This window comes from Pleurodeles waltl, chromosome 4_2 (assembly GCF_031143425.1).
Source record: "Pleurodeles waltl isolate 20211129_DDA chromosome 4_2, aPleWal1.hap1.20221129, whole genome shotgun sequence".
NCBI classification, from domain to species: Eukaryota; Metazoa; Chordata; class Amphibia; order Caudata; family Salamandridae; genus Pleurodeles; species Pleurodeles waltl.
Window position 1 is genome coordinate 187,032,737 of NC_090443.1, and position 17,932 is coordinate 187,050,668.

At 43.5% G+C, this 17,932-nt stretch overlaps 1 protein-coding gene across 15 annotated transcripts in view; it reads left to right on the plus strand.

Moving 5' to 3' along the window:
• Positions 1-17,932, plus strand: part of DUSP12 (dual specificity phosphatase 12) — a 696,805-nt gene that overhangs the window by 16,377 nt on the left and 662,496 nt on the right. The window lies entirely within an intron of this gene.

A 17,932-nucleotide genomic window follows, 5' to 3' on the forward strand; every position in this document is an offset into this window, starting at 1 on the left:
TCTTAATTTATTTTAGAACCACAAGATTCAAGATTTGTGGTAAGCACATAAAATGCAAGGTACTTCTGTAGGAGGCTGGCCTGGCTTATAGTGGGTACCTTGTGGTACTTACACTTTGTGCCAGGTCCAGTTATCCCTTATTAGTAGATTAGAGGTGTTCTAGCAGCTTAGGTTTTAGAGGTAGCTATAGCAGAGCTGCTTAGGCTGAACTAGGAGACATGCAAAGCTCCTACTATACCACTGGTGTCATATGCACAATATCATAAGAAAACACAATACACAGATATAATAAAAATAAATGTACTACCAAAAGTATCTCAGAGGATATACTCCCTTAGGAGGTAAGTAAAATACACAAAATATACACACACAAACCAAATCAGGTAAGTAAACAATTAGAAAAGTAGTGCAAACGCTGTAGAACACAATAGAGTGCAATAGGTAGAAATAGGCCTAGGGGCAACACAAACCATATACTCCAAAAGTGGAATGTGAACCACGAATGGACCCTAGGCCTAGTGTAGTGTGTAGAGGGTCACTAAGGGTGTCAAAGATACCACACCCCAAGACTCTGAAAAGTAGGAGTCAAGTTACCCTACTGACCCAGAAAAGACAGTAAAGTCGAGATAGGGGATTCTGCAAAGGCAACAACTGACTGCAAAGCACTGAAGACGGATTCCTGGACCAGAGGACCTGTAAAGGAAGGGGACTAAGTCCAAGAGTCACACAGGTGTCCGGGGGAGGGGGGGCAGGAGCCCACTAAACCCCGGAAGAAGGTGCAAAACGGCTGCCTCCGGGTGGAAGAAGCCAAAGATTCTGCAACAACGGAAGGCGCCAGGAACTTCTCCTTTGGTCAGAAGATGTCCCACGGCGTGCTGGAAGGTGCAGAGTTGTTTCCATGCAGAAAGACTGCAAACAAGCCTTGCTAGCTGCAAGAGTCGTGGTTGAAGGTTTTGGGTGCTCCCAGGGCTCAGGAAGGACCAGGAGGTCGCCCCTTGGAGGAAGAGACAGAGGGGGCGCTCAGCAACACTGAGAGCCCACGCAGAAGCAGAAGCACCTGAAGAGGCGTTCAGAAGATCTGAGGACAGCGGTCGACTCAGTCACAAAGGAGGGTCCCACGACGTCGGATTCCAACTCAGCGAGTTGGGCAATGCAGGACGGAGTGCTGGGGACCTGGGCTAGGCTGTGCACAAAGGAAGTCTTGCAAGAGTGCACAGAGCCCGAGCAGATGCAGTTCATGCAGTACACAGAATTACTGTCTGGCGTGGGGAGGCAAGGACTTACCTCCACCAAATTTGGACAGAAGGGCCCCTGCACTGTCGCAGACACTTGGACCCAGCTTCTGTGTTCCAAGGACCACGCTCGTCAGGATGAGAGGGGACCCAGAGGACTGGTGATGGAGAAGTTTGGTGCCTGCATTGGCAGGGGGAAGATTCCGTCGACCCATGGGAGATTTCATTTTGGCTTCCAGTGCAGGGTGAAAGCAGACAGCCTTCAGAGCATGCACCACCAGGAAACAGTCGAGAACGCCGGTAGGATGAGGCGCTACAATGTTGCTGGTAGTCTTCTTGCTAGTTTGTTGCGGTTTTGCAAACGTCCTGGAGCAGTCAGCGGTCGATCCTTGGCAGAAGTCGAAGAGGGAAGTGCAGAGGAACTCCGGTGAGCTCTTGCATTCGTTATCTGATGAGAAACCCACAGGAGAGACCCTGAATAGCCCTCAGAGGAGAAGTGGCTACAGAGAAAGGTAAGCACCTATCAGGAGGGGTCTCTGACATCACCTGCTGGCACTGGCCACTCAGAGGTGTCCATTGTTCCCTCACACCTCTGCATCCAAGATGGCAGAGGTCTGGGACACACTGGGGGAGCTCTGGGCACCTCCCCTGGGAGGTGCTGGTCAGGGGAGTGGTCACTCCCCTTTCATTTGTCCAGTTTCACGCCAGAGCAGGGCTGGGGGGATCCTTGAACCGGTGTAGACTGACTTATGTAAGGAGGGCACCATCTCTGCCCTTCAAAGCATTTCCAGAGGCCAGGAGAGGCTGCTTCTCCCAGGCCCTTCACACCTATTTCCAAAGGGGGAAGGTGTAACACCTTCTCTCAGAGGGAATCCTTTGTTCTGCCTTCCTGGGACTGGGCTGCCCAGGACCCAGGGGGGGAGAAACCGGTCTGAGGGTTGGCAGCAGCGGTAGCTACAGAGAAAACCCTGGAAAGATAGTTTTGCAGTACCCGGGCTCTATGCTGGAGCCCCAGGGATGCATGGAATTGTCCCCCAATACCAGAATGGTATTGGGGTGACAATTCCATGATCCTAGACATGTTACATGGCCATGTTCGGAGTTACGCTACATTTAGGTATTGACCTATATGTAGTGCACACGTGTAATGGTGTCCCCGCACTCACAAAGTCCGGGGAAATTGCCCTTAACAATGTGGGGCATCTTGGCTAGTGCCAGGGTGCCCTCACACTAAGAACTTTGCACCTAATCTTCACTAAGTGAAGGTTAGACATATAGGTGACTTATAAGTTACTTAAGTGCAGTGTAAAATGGCTGTGAAATAACGTGGATGTTATTTCACTCAGGCTGCAATGGCAGTCCTGTGTAAGAATTGCCTGAGCTCCCTATGGGTGGCAAAAGAAATGCTGCAGGCCATAGGGATCTCCTGGAACCCCAATACCCTGGGTACCTAGGTACCATATACTAGGGAATTATAAGGGTGTTCCAGTGTGCCAATCAGAATTGGTTAAATTAGTCACTAGCCTGCAGTGACAATTTTAAAAGCAGAGAGAGCATAAACACTGAGGTTCTGGTTAGCAGTCTTCGTGATACAGTTAGGCACCACACAGGGAACACATACAGGCCACAAACTTATGAGCACTGGGGTCCTGGCTAGCAGGATCCCAGTGACACATATCAAACACACTGACAACATAGGGTTTCCACTATGAGCACTGGGGTCCTGGCTAGCAGGATCCCAGAGAGACAGTAAAAACACCCTGACACATACTCACAAACAGGCCAAAAGTGCGGGTAACTAGGCTAGAAAGAGGCTACCGCCCTACAATTTCACACAAGTTAGTATAGAACATTGATTTAAAAAAGTAGTACACAGAGTTTTGGTTAAAATGGCAACAACCTATTTTAAAAGTGGACACTGCAAAAATAAACAGTTCCTGGGGAGGTAAGTTTGGTTAGGTTTCTCAGGTAGCTAAAGCACTTACACAGTCAGTCTCCTGGGCATAGGCAGCCCACTGTTGGGGGTTCAAGGCAACCCCAAAGCCACAGCACCAGCAACACAAGGTCAGTCAGGTCAGAGGTCAAAGGATGGCCCAAAACACATAGGCGCTTATGAATAACGGGTGCTCCGGTCCTAGTCTGCTTACAGGTAAGTAACTGCGTTCTCTGGGAGCTGACCAGGGGGGGTTTTGTAGAGCACTGGCGGTTGGCGGGGACACAAGCCCACAAAACACACCCTCAGCAGCTCAGGGGCGGCCGGGTGCAGTAGGCAAAGTAGGCGTTGGGTTTGCTATTGAAAGCAACCGACTGGGCTAAGATGAGGGCTGCTGGCTGGTCACTCCTGCACTGGTGGGTGGTTCTTCTCGGTCCTGGGGGCTGCGGGTGCAGTGCTTGGTCCAGGCGGCGGGTTCCTTTGTTACCAGGCAGTCACGGTCAGGGGGAGCCTCTGGATCCTCTCTACAGGTGTTGCTGTGGGGGTGCAGGGGGGTCGACTCAGGGTGTCCACGTCGTTGGGGTCACCTGGGAGTCCTCTCTGCGGTGTTTGTTGTCCTGGACTCGAGCTGTGGGCGTCGGGTGCAGAGTGTGAAGACTCACGCTTCTGGCCGGAAGTGGAGTCTCTTTGAAAGTTGCTTTAAAGTTGCAAAGTTGTTGCTATTCCTGAACAGTGCCGCTGTTCTCTGGAGTTTCTTGGTCCTTTAGGTGCAGGGCAGTCCTCTGAGTCCTCAGAGGTTTTTGGTCCCGTCGGATGCGTCACTGTGCAGGTTCTTTGAGTCTGGAGACAGGCCTGTAGGGCTGGGGCCAAGTCAGTTCATGTCTCCGTCGTCTCTGCGGAGCTTTCAGGTCAGCAGTCTTTCTTTCTTCAGGTTGCAGGAATATCATTTCCTGGGTTCAGGATCGCCCCTAAATACTAAATGTAGGGGTGTGTTTAGGTCAGGGGGGCAGTAGCCAATGGCTAATGTCCTTGAGGGTGGCTACACCCTCCTTGTACCTCCTCCCAGAGGGTAGGGGGGGCACATGCCTATTCCTATTGAGGGAATCCTCCAAAGCCAAGAGGGAGGATTTCTGAAGGTAGGGGTCACCTCAGCTCAGGGCACCTTAGGGGCTGTCCTGACTGGTAGGTGACTCCTCCTTGTTTTTCTCATTATCTCCTCTGGACTTGGCGCCAAAAGTGGGGGCTGTGTCCGGAGGGGCGGGCAACTCCACTAGCTGGAGTACCCTGGGGCATTGTAACACGAAGCCTGAGCCTTTGAGGCTCACTGCTAGGTGTTACAGTTCCTGCAGGGGGGAGGTGTTATGCACCTCCACCTAGTGCAGGCTTTGTTTCTGGCCTGAGAGAGCACAGAGGCTCTCAACCCATGGGGTCAGAAACTCGTCTCAGTGGCAGGCTTGCACAGAAAAGTCAGTCCTGCACTAAAGGATTGGGTAAAACACAGGGGGCATCTCTAAGATGCCATCTGTGTGCATTTTGTAATAAATCCAGCACTGGCATCAGTGTGGGTTTATTATTCTGAGACGTTTGATACCACACTTCCCAGTATTCAGTGTAGCCATTATGGAGCTGTGGAGTTTGTTTTGAAAAACTCCCAGACCATATACTTAATATGGCCACACTGTACTTGCAATGTCTAAGACACTGTAGGGGCATATTGCTCATGCAGCTATGCCCTCACCTGTGGTATAGTGCTCCTTGCCTTAGGGCTTTAAGGCCTGCTAGAGGGGTGACTTACCTATGCCACAGGCAGTATTCTGTGTGCATGGCATCCTGACGGGGATGCCATGTTGACTTTGCCTTTTTCTCCCCACCAACACACACAATCTGCAACGGCAGTGTTCATGTGTTAGGTGAGGGGTCCCTTAGGGTGGCACAACACATGCTGCAGCCCTTAGGGACCTTCCCTGGTCACAGGGCCCTTGGTACCCAGGGGTGTGGAATTTATTAAAATATCTACTTGTCCAGGGGACAGGTTGCTTCTCAAATCTACTTGTCCTGTAAAAAGATCTAATTGTCCCTTTGGTGCCATGTAGTGTGGCGACGAATTATGGCAGCAATTAATAGCCTCTCTGATTATGCCAGGGCTACTACCATAGTAGGGCTTGAATACTTGGAGTTTCAATCCCTACTGTAGCAATTTCCTTATTTTGCCACCTTTCTGCAGATCTGCATACTGGGGCTGGAGGAAGCAGTAAGCAATAGTTCCAGGGCTGGAATGCCTTTGAGTCTGCAAACCTACTAACCTGCATGTTTTAAAGATTTTTACCAGCTTCTCTCTAATATTTTCCCATAATAAGAAAGGTTGGACATTTACTCCTGACAATGGCAGAATTAGAACTTCTTCCAGGGTTGGGAAGAAAGTGGCTGGAGGGAAAATGAACTTGCAAATGCTCAATAGATTTTCACATGAGCAAATCTACACATCGTATTTACCCATGCTAAAATACAGTTCACAAATATTTTATAGGGGTACGACATATACCATGGGTGCACTTTTGTGACTTTCTTTAAGAATTTGGGGCCACAAGCAGGTAGGTTCAGATTTGTGACCTGCAAATTGCGAGTCGCAAATCCGAATGTAGGATGGTGTCCTTGACACCATCTGTGATTCGCAAGGGCTTCGCAAATGCCCACATCATGAATAATCATGAGGTGGGTCGCAATTTGCGACCCCCTCGCGAATGGTGGCCTGCTGGAGACAGCAGACCACCATGTCTGTGACTGCTTTTCAATAAAGCAGGTTTTTTTGGGGTTTTTTTGTAATGCAGCCCGTTTTCCTTAAAGGAAAACGAGTTGCATAACAAAAACGAAAAATGAAACGTTTTCGTTTCATTTTTTCAGAGCAGGCAGTGGTCCGCAGGACCACTGCCTGCTCTGAAATTCTTTTTACAGTGACATTCACAATAGGGGAAGGGGTCCCATTGGGATCCCTTCCCTTTTGTGAAAGTGTTAGCACCCATTTGAAATGGGTGCAAACTGTGATTGGTTTGCGCCCGCGTTCGCGGTCACAAAACAATCCTACATTGCACTGCGAGTTGCAATTAGGAAGGGAACACCCCTTACTAATTGCGAGTCGCAAACCCGTTTTGTGATTCGGTGACCAGGTTACTGAATCGCAAAACGGGGTTTGTGCATCGCAATGTGCTTTTTGCACGTCGCAAACAGCGAAAGTCGCTGTTTGCGACATGCAAAAAGCTACCTACATGTGGGTCTTGGTCCCTAATTAGGTCTGGTGTTAACAAAGACATTTTGTTTTTATTAAACTTCTATTTCTCTCTCTTTCGGCTGGCTTTACTGTGAGTGATCGCATTCTGCTCTTCCACAAGGAGCATATTGCCACACAAAGTAGTTTTGTTCAGTGTCAGGGACTACAGTGGCAATCAGTGACGTAACGAAACTGGAGGGTGCGCCTTTGCAAAGAACATGGAGGAGCCCCCTCTCCAGACTCACTCAGGGCAGGTGCTGTGCTGAAGGGGCCCCCTGGAGGGCGGCTGCGGGGCCTTTGTTATGCCGCTGGTGGCAACGTGTGCTTTAAGAGTTCAAAAACGTTTTGGGGGGGTTTTGCCAATGTTTGTTACAATGTTGAGGGCCTGGTAGCTCCCACAACAATAAAGTGTTACAAAAGCCATGTCAAAACAAGACACGCATTGATGAAACTAAAAGACTTATAAAAATATGTCAGATCAGTTGGCTTTGTCAGTGATTGTTTATTTTCATGCTTCCCATAATCGTGTTGAAAATGGTTACACTGATTTTCCATTAGTAATATTTTTGGGAAATACTAGCATGCATCAACACATTTTACTAAATGACACTTCATTTGCATATAATCAGAGAGCATTCTGGGAGCATTATACTTAGCCTCTTAGCCTAAACTTTTCAAACATGTGTGTACACGTTTTTTTTTTTTTGTACTGGAACCAACGTCTGTAGTGAAGTGTGACCTTAAAACATTTATTTACAGCACGCACCCTAATAATGAAGGCTTTCAAATAATGAACCATAAATACAAGTTCTAACAGCATTATCTTTTGAAAACACATTACCTCAACTGCAGAGAGTTCCACTCTCTGTAAACAGGCAGCCAAAGGGTTTGTGCTGCAGGGGGTTGGGCCTACTTGTCCCAAGGACAAAGTAAACATAAAAACTTGTTGCCCTTGACCCCAAACAAGATGTATAGGAATTCCACATCCCTGGTACCACTGGTACCATTTACAAGGGACTTATCTGTGTACCAGGGGTGTGCCAATTGTGGAAACAATGGTACATTTTTAGTGAAAGATCACTGGTGCTGGGGCCTGGTTAGCAGGGTCCCAGCACACTTCTTAGTCAAGTCAGCATCAATATCAGGCAAAAAGTGGAGGAGGGGGGTGTAACTGCAACTTGGAGCCATTTTCCCACAATAACTATCACACAATTTACATAATATTTATTTTAAAATAAATTACTAATTTATTGTTAATTATTACTTCTCCCCCTGTACCTTAAAACTGATAATACCTAAAAAAAAAAAAAAAAAAAAGAAAAATTAAAAAAATATATTTATATATATATATATATATGTCCAGTTAAAGGCTTTTGCCGAAACGCATCGACATTTGGCCGGGACAGCGTGTGTGAGTTGTTCTTTTTGGGCACTTTATTGTTTATTTCTATATGGTTTTTCTTTAAGTGCCACTCATTTATGAATTTTTTCAAAATAAATGGAGCCAGCGATTTTCTACCTCATTGACGTTTTGACATTGTGCTTATTTTCCACCTGGCACGAGCGTTTGGATATTGTGCAGCCTGTTGGTGCCTAATTAGTTTGCACCGTTTTTTTGAATAACATATATATATATATATATATATATATATATATATATATATATATATATATGTGCAACAATAATTTTGCATCCCAATGTCCATATGTTCTGATATTTATCGATTCTTTTGGGTATTGTTTTTTCTGAAAACTGGGCAAGCCTCAAACTTTGACTAAAATAATGTTTTTTCCTTGCATGTCTGTGATGTAAGCTTTCAGAAACGACTGGGAGCCACAAAAGTCCTACCACCCAGCATTTCCCCAGTTCTCCTGATAATAATGCTATACTACTTGTGCCTAGTGCCATCTACAGGTACAAATTTAACCCAATTTAGTGAGAGCCCCCGCAACCCGCAGAACCAAAGTGAAGGAGGAATGGAAGGGAAATGTTAGATTTTAGGCAGACTTTGATGTTTGCAGGGCATTGTGAATAAGAAAACATAGTGGGATCCACGAGAGGCATACCACCCTGAACTCCCCCAGGGATCTAATTTTCAGATATGTCTTGATTTTTTAGATGTCCATGGGTAGCAGTGGAGGCCGGACTTGCATATTGCAGCTACTCATTTGCCAGATCACGTAATTGTTACAGGAAATTTGGGTATTTCCACATTTCATTTTGGGCCTTATCCTGTTGCGGGCACTTGAATCACCTACATAATTGAGGAATCCTGATTATTGGGAGAGATGGTGGAACACTGGGTGATAAGAAATTTCTGGATACCCACAGATTCCGAAACATTCCCTCAAACAAATGTGAAGAGAACGCATGATTTTAGGCAACTCTTGAGAATTGCAGGGAACTGTGAATAAGAATTTGTTGTTGGATCTACGTTAGCCACACCACTCCAGACTCCACGAGTGTGTAGTTATTAGAAATACACAGTTTTGGTAGGTTTCACTAGGTGCTGCCTGAGCTATAGCCCAAAATCCATAGCTACCAAATGGGTCAAAAAGGTTGGTTTTGCAGACAAAACAATTGATCTGACCATGTTGCGTTTTGGGCTGTTTATCGTTGCAGGCGCTAATCCCCCCCCCACAGAGGTGAGGTACCATTTTATCAGGAGATGTGGGGTGGTACAAATTGTGGATCCCCACAGATTCTACAACTTTAACTCACATAAATGAGAGGAACATACCTGTCTTAGCCAAAGTTTAAGGTTTGCAAGGGCTTCTGAGTAAGAAAACCTGACTAGAGCCACACAAGTCACACCATCCTGAATTCCCTGAGTTTTCAGAAATGTACTGGTATGTATTTACTTGGGTGAGTGATGAGCTAGGACACAAAGGGCCTGATTACGACCTTGACAGATGGGATACTCCGTCACAAATGTAACGGATATCCCACCATCCGTTTTACAACTTCCATAGGATATAATGGAACTTGTAATACTGCAAGGGGGATATCCGTCATGTTTGTGATGGAGTATCCCATCCGCCAAGGTCGTATTCAGGTCCAAAAGCTTGAGCCACAAATATTGTTTGAAAAAAAAAAAAGAGGTACTGTTTTTATTATTGGGAGTCCTCTGGGTACACAGTTTAGTAGAACATTTGTAATTACTGATTGGCTTTCTCTGTATTTGTACCTTTCAAATGTAGGCTAGTGTGCAAGAAAGAAGACATTTTGTGAAATGCTTTCTGAATCAAGTGATAGAATGGGTAACCACAAATTCATAGGTGTACAAATAACTCCTGTTCCTAAACTCTGGGTCCTATTTATTTTATTTAATTTATAAAAAAGCAACACTCATCTCCTCAGGGATAGCACGGTGTTAGATCGTCTGCTTCCTTGCAACCCGTTCACACACATTTAAAAGGCAAATAGCCAGATTTTTTATATCTTCCGCAAACTAGCATCGCTCAAAATTAGATGAAGATCAGCAGGTATCAGGTTCCAATGAAAGGCAGCCAGATGAGTGAAAGAGCAACCTCCCATTCTGTTTTATTTTAATATGTTTAAACCAAGTGTCTCCAGCATTTTCTGTGGTAAAAGCTACTTATGTTCAATCAAAATCATCCAGAGCTACGAATATTTTTTGAACTTTAAACCTGACCACATTAGACAAATTTACATGTTTGTTTTAACTATACAGTTTTCCGTTTTTTGTATCCTCGGGTGCACACAGGAGAGCTATGTATGTGTAGCTCAAAAGCTACTAGTAGCACATGAGCTATTCGGAGACACCTGGTTTAGCCTTAACCAATGCTAATTTGGCCAAGCTCAGAACTCGTACAGGCCTATAAAAAGCCACTCAGTTACATAAGATGGCTGGTCCAATGTCGAATTATGCTTTGCGGATATGGCATAACTTAAATTTAGCTCTCCTATGAACTTGCAACTAGTGAAGTGTGTTTAAGCAAAGTAATGCCAAGCTGTTTATGGCACTGTTACAGATGAGTCTAGCCGCTGTGTTTTGGATGGACTGTAAACGACTAACTAAGAAATCTGTCATTTGCAAACATACGACATTGCCATGATGCAGCCTACTCATGATCAATGCCTGGACTACTGTCCTTCCCCATTACATGGGAATCCAGTGAAAGAGCTGAGTAGGTCAAGGTAGGCCAAAGAATTTGTCACAAGTACCATTGACCTGATCCTCCAAGAAGAGGGAATCGTCCATCAAGAGTCCAAGATTCTTTGCTACTCTCCTTGGTTCTGTTTCGATGCCTAGGGACGTCCGCCACCAGGAAGCGGCCCAGATGTACATTTAAAAAAATACATAGGTTTTGTTCATACCCATTTCTTTCTTTATATTTTATCATATGAATTTCTGCATGGTCAATAGACAACAAAAAATAATTGTAAGGTGCATTTCCGTTATTGACTAAGGTATTTTGGGGAACATACAAACACTTTATATTGCTGTGACTGTAAAGGTCTTTCAGACATAACAGTTTATTGTTTTTGTAAATCTGTAACTGACAAGAATTTACAGATGAAAATGTTGTCATAAATGGCTGTTTTTATTACTGTTAGTTTCTTTAAAAAAACCTTGAAGTATCTACACAAATTATCCCTTGCTAAATTCAGAATTTAGTCTACTTTAAAAAAATGTATAACTTTCCAGATTCACCCATGGGTTTAACACCTGTCTCCTCCACAAACTGCAAGCAGGTTGAAACTAAAAAAAATAGGGACAATGGACCATTCCTTAGAAAAATGCAGAAACTGTGGTTTAAACAGTGTTTCTTTTTTTCTGTAACTGTGCTTGTTCATGAAAGCCATGAAGATGGTGGTCCAAGCACAGCAGACCTTTTGCTGATACCATTTTAGAAAAAAAAAGTTCTTTCTTGTGCGGAACCTTTTGCCATTTTTCAGGGGAAAAAAACACATTTTAGCATTGCTTTGGCTATTTTCTTGGTCTTCTGTAGGGGTATTTACAAATCCTGTGCACCTTTTTAAAATTTCCGTGATATTGGGGAGGGGCGGGCAGCAATTCTGGCATGGATACCTTTGTGTGGAAGTTATGAAGTCTTAAGTGCGAAGTACCCGAATACCGAAACTATCATTGGAAAAGCCAATAGGTCTAGTCTTTGTGAGAGCTGTTGTCTTTTACCCATGTTGTACATCAGCATGGCTAGAAGTGGAGTAGCATGGTGTAGTGTGCCATGGCATAGTGCAGAGTGGCATAGAGTAGCATGGCATAGTGTAGAGTGGTGTGCAGTGGCATTGAGTGAAGTGGTGTAGACTGCCATCAAGTGAAGTAATGGGTCGAGAAGACTGATAGTGGAGTGCTATAGAGGGTGTTGGAGTAGAATGATGTAAAGTAGTGGGAAATGCCGTAGAGTGACATTGTGTACAGTAGAGTGGTGTAGAATAGACTGACCTAGTGTGAAGTAGCATAAAACTGCGTGGGTTGGCATAGAGTGGCGTGGACTGATGTGGAGTTGCTTAAAGTAGAGAAGCATAGAGTACAATAGTGTAGAATAGTACATTGGTGGGATTAACTAGCAATAAGAGATGGTGGATAGGGTGAAAGCAACATATTAAGAAGCTGTGCATTTGTATTATCAATCAATCATTTCTAAAGTGCGGCTAATCACCTGTAGGGTCTCAAGGCGCTGTTTGTGGGTGTGCTGCTCAATCAAAAATCCAGGTCTTGAGGTCCTTCTTGAACTGCTTCAGTGATGCGGTCTGCCTGAGTTTGAGATGTAGAGTATTCCATGTCCAGGCTGCCAGGTAGAAGGATCTTCCTCCTGCTGTCCTTTTTCAGATCTTGAGAACGGCTGCGAGGGCGAGCTGGGTAGAGCGGAGTTGTCTGTTGGGTACGTAGAAGGCGGGGCGGTGGTTGAGGAATGCCGATCCTAAGTTGTGTAGTGCCTTGTAGGTGTGGATCAGGAGTTTGTATGTGATGCCCTTTTTGACTGGGAGCCAGTGTAGGTCTCTGAGGTGGGAGGAGATGTGGCTGTGTCGGGGAATGTCCAGGATCAGTCTGGCTGCTCCATTCTGTATTCTTTGTAGTCTTGATTGCAGTTTTTTGGTGATGCCACCAAAGAGTGTGTTGCTGTAGTCCAGTTTGAGAGTGACAAGTGCATGGGTGACTGTCTTTCTCGTGTTGGAGGGGATCCACTTGAAGGTCTTTCAAAGGAGTCGGAGGGTGTGGAAGCATGACGACGAGACAGCGTTGACTTGATGGGCCATGGATAGAGAGGAGTCCAGGATGAGGCCCAGATTGTGTCCATGGGAGTGGTGGCGTGTCCCAATGCGGTAGGCCACCAGGAGCCGTTCCAGGCGGAGTGGGTGGAGCCGATTACAAGAATCTCTGTTTTGTCCGAGTTAAGTTTGAGGCAGCTGGCTTCCATCCAGGCGGCGACTGCTCTCATCCCACTGTGGAATTTTCTCTCGGCCTTTAAAGGGTCGTCAGACAAGGAGAGGATCAGTTGGGTATCGTCAGCGTAGGAGGCAATGTTTAGCCAGTGTTGTTTGATGGTATTGGCTAGCGGGCCGTGTAGATGTTGAAAGCGTTGGGCTGACTGATGATCCTTGAGGCACTCCGCAGCATGTATTTTTGGGTTCTGATGTGAATGGCGGTAGTCTGACACTCTGTGTTCTTCGAGTGAGGAAGGACGATCCATTCCAGTGCTTCATCTCAGATGCCGGCGTCGTGGAGTCTGGCGCAGAGGGTGGAGTGAGAATGCAGAGGTTGGAGTGGAGTTAACAGTAGGAAAGCACATTGCACGTCGAGGAGTAATACAGAAACACTTATAAAAAAAGAAATTGTGTGTTTCAAAGAGATGAATTAGAACGTGTACTTGGTTCATGCTCCAGGAGGTAGCTAATACAAGAAAGGAAGGGAAGCCTACGGGAGCTAAACAATCGAAACATCACAAATGAGAGTGACAACGAACGCAACCAATAGTATGCTGTGGGTGGGTTGTAAACCCACTGAGTTGTAAAAAATACATCTCTCAGCACAGCACAGGCGCTTTGTAAGCAAGACCTAAAATGGGCTTAGTGTTTGGGGGGGAAAAGACTTAGCAGCCAAGAGGTTAAAAGTATTAATTTATCTTTCCCTGTGTGTTGTGTTATGGCTAAGTTTATCATGAACTGTAGTTAATTCAGCTTGTGAAGAAGCATATGCAACCAGAAAAACTAGGTACACAATTAGGCCAATTAAAACTGTTAATCTCATTAGTACGGAAATCATGCTGTTTTACACCATCTGCTGACATCAATAACCTTTCTTAAAAAAAAAAAAAGAATAATCAAAAGTCAGACTCCAGTGGTTTTGTTTCAGTTCACTTGTTCAATTCATGGACTCCAATTTGTATTTATTTAACTGTAATTTTTTGTAAAAGGCAAAAATGATTTAAAAGGCAACATTATTTTCTTGCAGTGTTCAAAACCTTAGTTTCAAATTGTTACAGTAATCAGGCTGGTTCTTATAGTTCGTTTACAATGATGAATTGACAACGACATATTCGAACATAGGCAGACCCTACTTCTTTGAACACAGATGCCAGATATGCCTACTCAAGTGAAATGTACTTGCTGTTTGAGATTTCCTTTCTTGTTGGGCTTTTGTTAACAGGCAATTCACTGTCACAACTTTCAGAACCTATTTAAATTGTTTCTGGTTCTTCTCTGATTGGAGCTGATTTTTCATTTTTCTAGTGTTGTCTTTGCAAGCTCTCTTTGCTGCTTTGCTGCTTTAGGCCACTTACCTCATTGATGCACTTTCTCAACTCTTGTTCCTTCACTTGTGACTGTTGCTGCTTCTTCTTCCCTCACAGTTGAGGTTGTTCTTTGATCAGCATCTTGACTTGCAGTCTATTGCTTCTTTTATTTGGGGGTTCCTGAGACTCAGATTTTCAGCTGAAGGTTTTTGTGAACTGGATCAAAAGCTATTTCAGGCCGCTGCTCATGACTTCACAACAGTTAAATCTGATTTTCAAAATAAGATTGGCTACTGGTACCTTCACCAGAATCTTCACTCTCACCAACATTACCAACTTCTTCCCACTGCATCCACACTGCGAACTTGAATGTGTATCGGTGATGGTGTTATAATTTATTAATCTGCCGTCCTCACTATTGCGCGGCACATGTGGATTCACTGGGATTCTAGCAGTTCATTACAGCCCTGTTATTCTTAATCACAAATTGATGTGGCTCCTTCCAACTGGGTCCCAGATAGTTTTTGCAAACATGCTTCTGAATCAGGACCTAGTCGCCTGGTTGTAGTGGATGACACAGAGATCCTTTGGTTTCTACTTTTGCCAAATTCAAAGATTTCCCCACATCAGCCAGACCTTTAAAATAACCTAATGCAATCTAATCAGTTATTGACAAAAGTGTTATTGAGAGGATGTACGCTACTCATACGTCTGTCTATCAAAACTTCATGAGGCGAAAGACCAGTCTTTTTGTCTGGATCACTTTTAAAGCTCATAAGAACAAGAGAATGAACATCTGGCCATTTACGATTCGTGGGGAAACACTCTTTAGCCAGCTTACTTTTGATAGTGCCATTCATCTTCTCCATAGTGCCTGATGATTGTAGATGATAACTGTGATGGAACTCCTGTTGAATTTTGAGTGCAGTCAGGCCTCGAAAAATCTACTCTCCCACTCGGTATGGCGAGTTTTATATTTTATCAGGTCGGCTATTTTTAGAACCTACTCACCCCTTCTAGTGAGTTGACAAAGAACAGTTGATCAGTCAGAAAGTGGAGGAGCAATAAAGATGCATTTAAATCTTGTTTTTGTCACATTTACTTTGTGTTCAGAGACAGGGGACAAAACTCAGTTTGTCTTGCAATTAATTTTCCTTCTCACTGCAGAGTTCCATGATGTTGACAGCTTTTTCCTAAAACACAACATTTAAATAACTAAGTTAACTGTACAAACATTTCCAAATATATTTCAGTAGCTGTGAAAGCCCATTGGTTGTACTTCTGTGTGATGCTTTTTTTTCAACAGGATGAAAACAAATCAGAACACTTTGCTTTACTTGGTTATGTGCAAAGAATAAATATATTTTCTGAAACTTGATTTTCACAGATTGCTAATACCTTATGTAGTTCTATCAGTAAAGCTTGAAGTTTGTGGGAAGGGAAATGTTCTGTTTGTAAATGACATTGTGCAATCACATCATGCTTTAGAAGTCTATTTAATTAAAGTGAGTTGTTAAATATAAACAGAGAAACACTCCTGCCCTATTGGCAATGCTATTAGTAAAGAGGCAAGTAATGGATCACGTGTTCCCTATATGTGGGCTAGATTCTTTTTATACATGGAGCAACCGTTTAATCTATTTCATCAAACAAAGATGTTTATTGTTTATGTTTAAACTAAAATATTTGACTAGGATCACACAATTTGAGAGGCGTTTACAGGTCAAGTACACTACAGTTAAAGTTGAGTAGATTATTCGAGTTACTCGACCTGCATGTCTAGTAACATTTTTATGATTTTTTTGAGGCCTGCCAGTACTTAATCATTTTAAGGTCTCATTTTTATAATGAGTTCATTGATCTGTCTAAAAAGAGGTTGGCAGGGCAGATCGAGTTATCAACTCTCTCAAGAAGAGCCTGGCATCTTTCATATTGTTACATCTCCTGGTTGGGTAGGCCTCAACCCATTTAGAAACAAACAGACAATTACAAACATATATTTAACTCTTTTTAAAGAGATCAGACATTATTTTATGTTTTCAGTGCCCGTTGAATCTGTGCTGTAGTTAACTTTTGATCTCACACGCTAGAAGTGGTCCCTTCTTTTTCATTTTAGGGCTGGCACAGAGTGGTGGCTTGTGTGTTTTCCTGAAGGCTTGTTGCCCTCTGGGAAGAATTGTATTTGGCTGCCCATGCGATGGGTCATCAAAACAAACATTGATGCATTTTATGTTATTTTTGTAAATGTTATAGGTCGTATTTTCAGCTATTGCTTTAGCCAGTTTTGAAATTTCTAGAGCATCATACGTGTTATTCCATCTTCAGCTCATAAGTAGCCCTGATATCTACTTTAGCATTTGTTCCTTTCTCAGAGCAGCTGTGAAGTGCACAAAATCAGTGAAGGGCTAAGTTTTTGGATGAAGTCAGGTTTCTAACACTTAAAAGTGTGTTTCTATCTAGTCTCCACAGCGATTGCAGGTGGCATCACTGCTGGGCTCCTAGTAGCAATTTGATTTTGGAATAGTGTTTTGGCCGTGGACTACAGAGTAACAGAGTATTCTGTGTTGTGGTTATTTTTAAGTGTTTTTTTTATTTTTTTTATACGATTTGATTTGTGATGAATTAGAAAATTGTGAGAATGTAGTGGCGGTTGGGTTTGGATTGGATTATTCCACTTTCATGTTAACCGAGCCTTGATTTTACTGTATTGATTAATATGCTGTTCTGTGGGATGTATTTTGTGTCTCTCATGTGCTTTATATTTTATTTTAGATATTTTTGTATGGCTACTTTTGTACTGAACAAAGTATTTTGATACCTGATATCTGAACATATTTAACCCCTTTGCAAACTGGCATTTCAAAAAAGTCTGTTTGAAATCTAGCAAATGGCCATTGAGATTTGCCTAAGTAACTCATGGCAACTGATGTTTTCTTTCCCTGATTATATCTCTAGCAAGTAACACAGCTCTGTCACAAACTTGTGCTAAATTTTTAATTTATGTATTATGCCAGTACTTTCAGAAAATCCTGGTCATGGCCTAGCTCCCTAGATACTTAGGCCCATATAAATAACCGGTCATTGAATGTAACATGGAATTTGGGAGTACATATTGGTGTTGGAGAGTAATCCACAAATCATTAAAGCTTTTCTTACAACCAACCAATTCCCATTTCTTGCTCTCATCTTCTGGTACTTCCTCCTGGAGATCTCCCAATTCCATTTATGTGGTCTGTTTTAGAGATAACGAAAAAACAATTGACATTATTTACATTTTCATCAGCCCTTCTATTGTTTTTGCTTGTGTTATGATTCTTGCATCGTTCTTTACTCATTTAATCCCACTGCTGCATTCGCAAGGGTGCAGTACTTTGCCACTTGATTGGCATAATTGTTTTCCATTGTGACTATGTTGCCACTAGCTCTATGGGCTATACTATTGACAACTGCAGTTTCTCCAAGTTACTGTATTGCTTCTAAAAGTCCAAGAATGTAGAAACCATTCCTGGTGGGAATTCCAGAGATGTTATAACATCCTTTTGTGACCATAGCTGTCTAAAATCCTGTACTACTCCATATCCATTTTGACTGTCTGTGTAAATTGCCATAATCAATTCAAGTGATAGGCAGCAAGCTCGACAGAGCAATCAACTCTGCCACTTGTACTGAAGTTAGGTCAGACATGTATGATGCTTCAGTGATGTCAGAAATGAAACAGACTGCACAAGCAGCTGTTAGTGCTCCTTGATTGTCTCTCAGACAAGATCCATGTACTTTTAA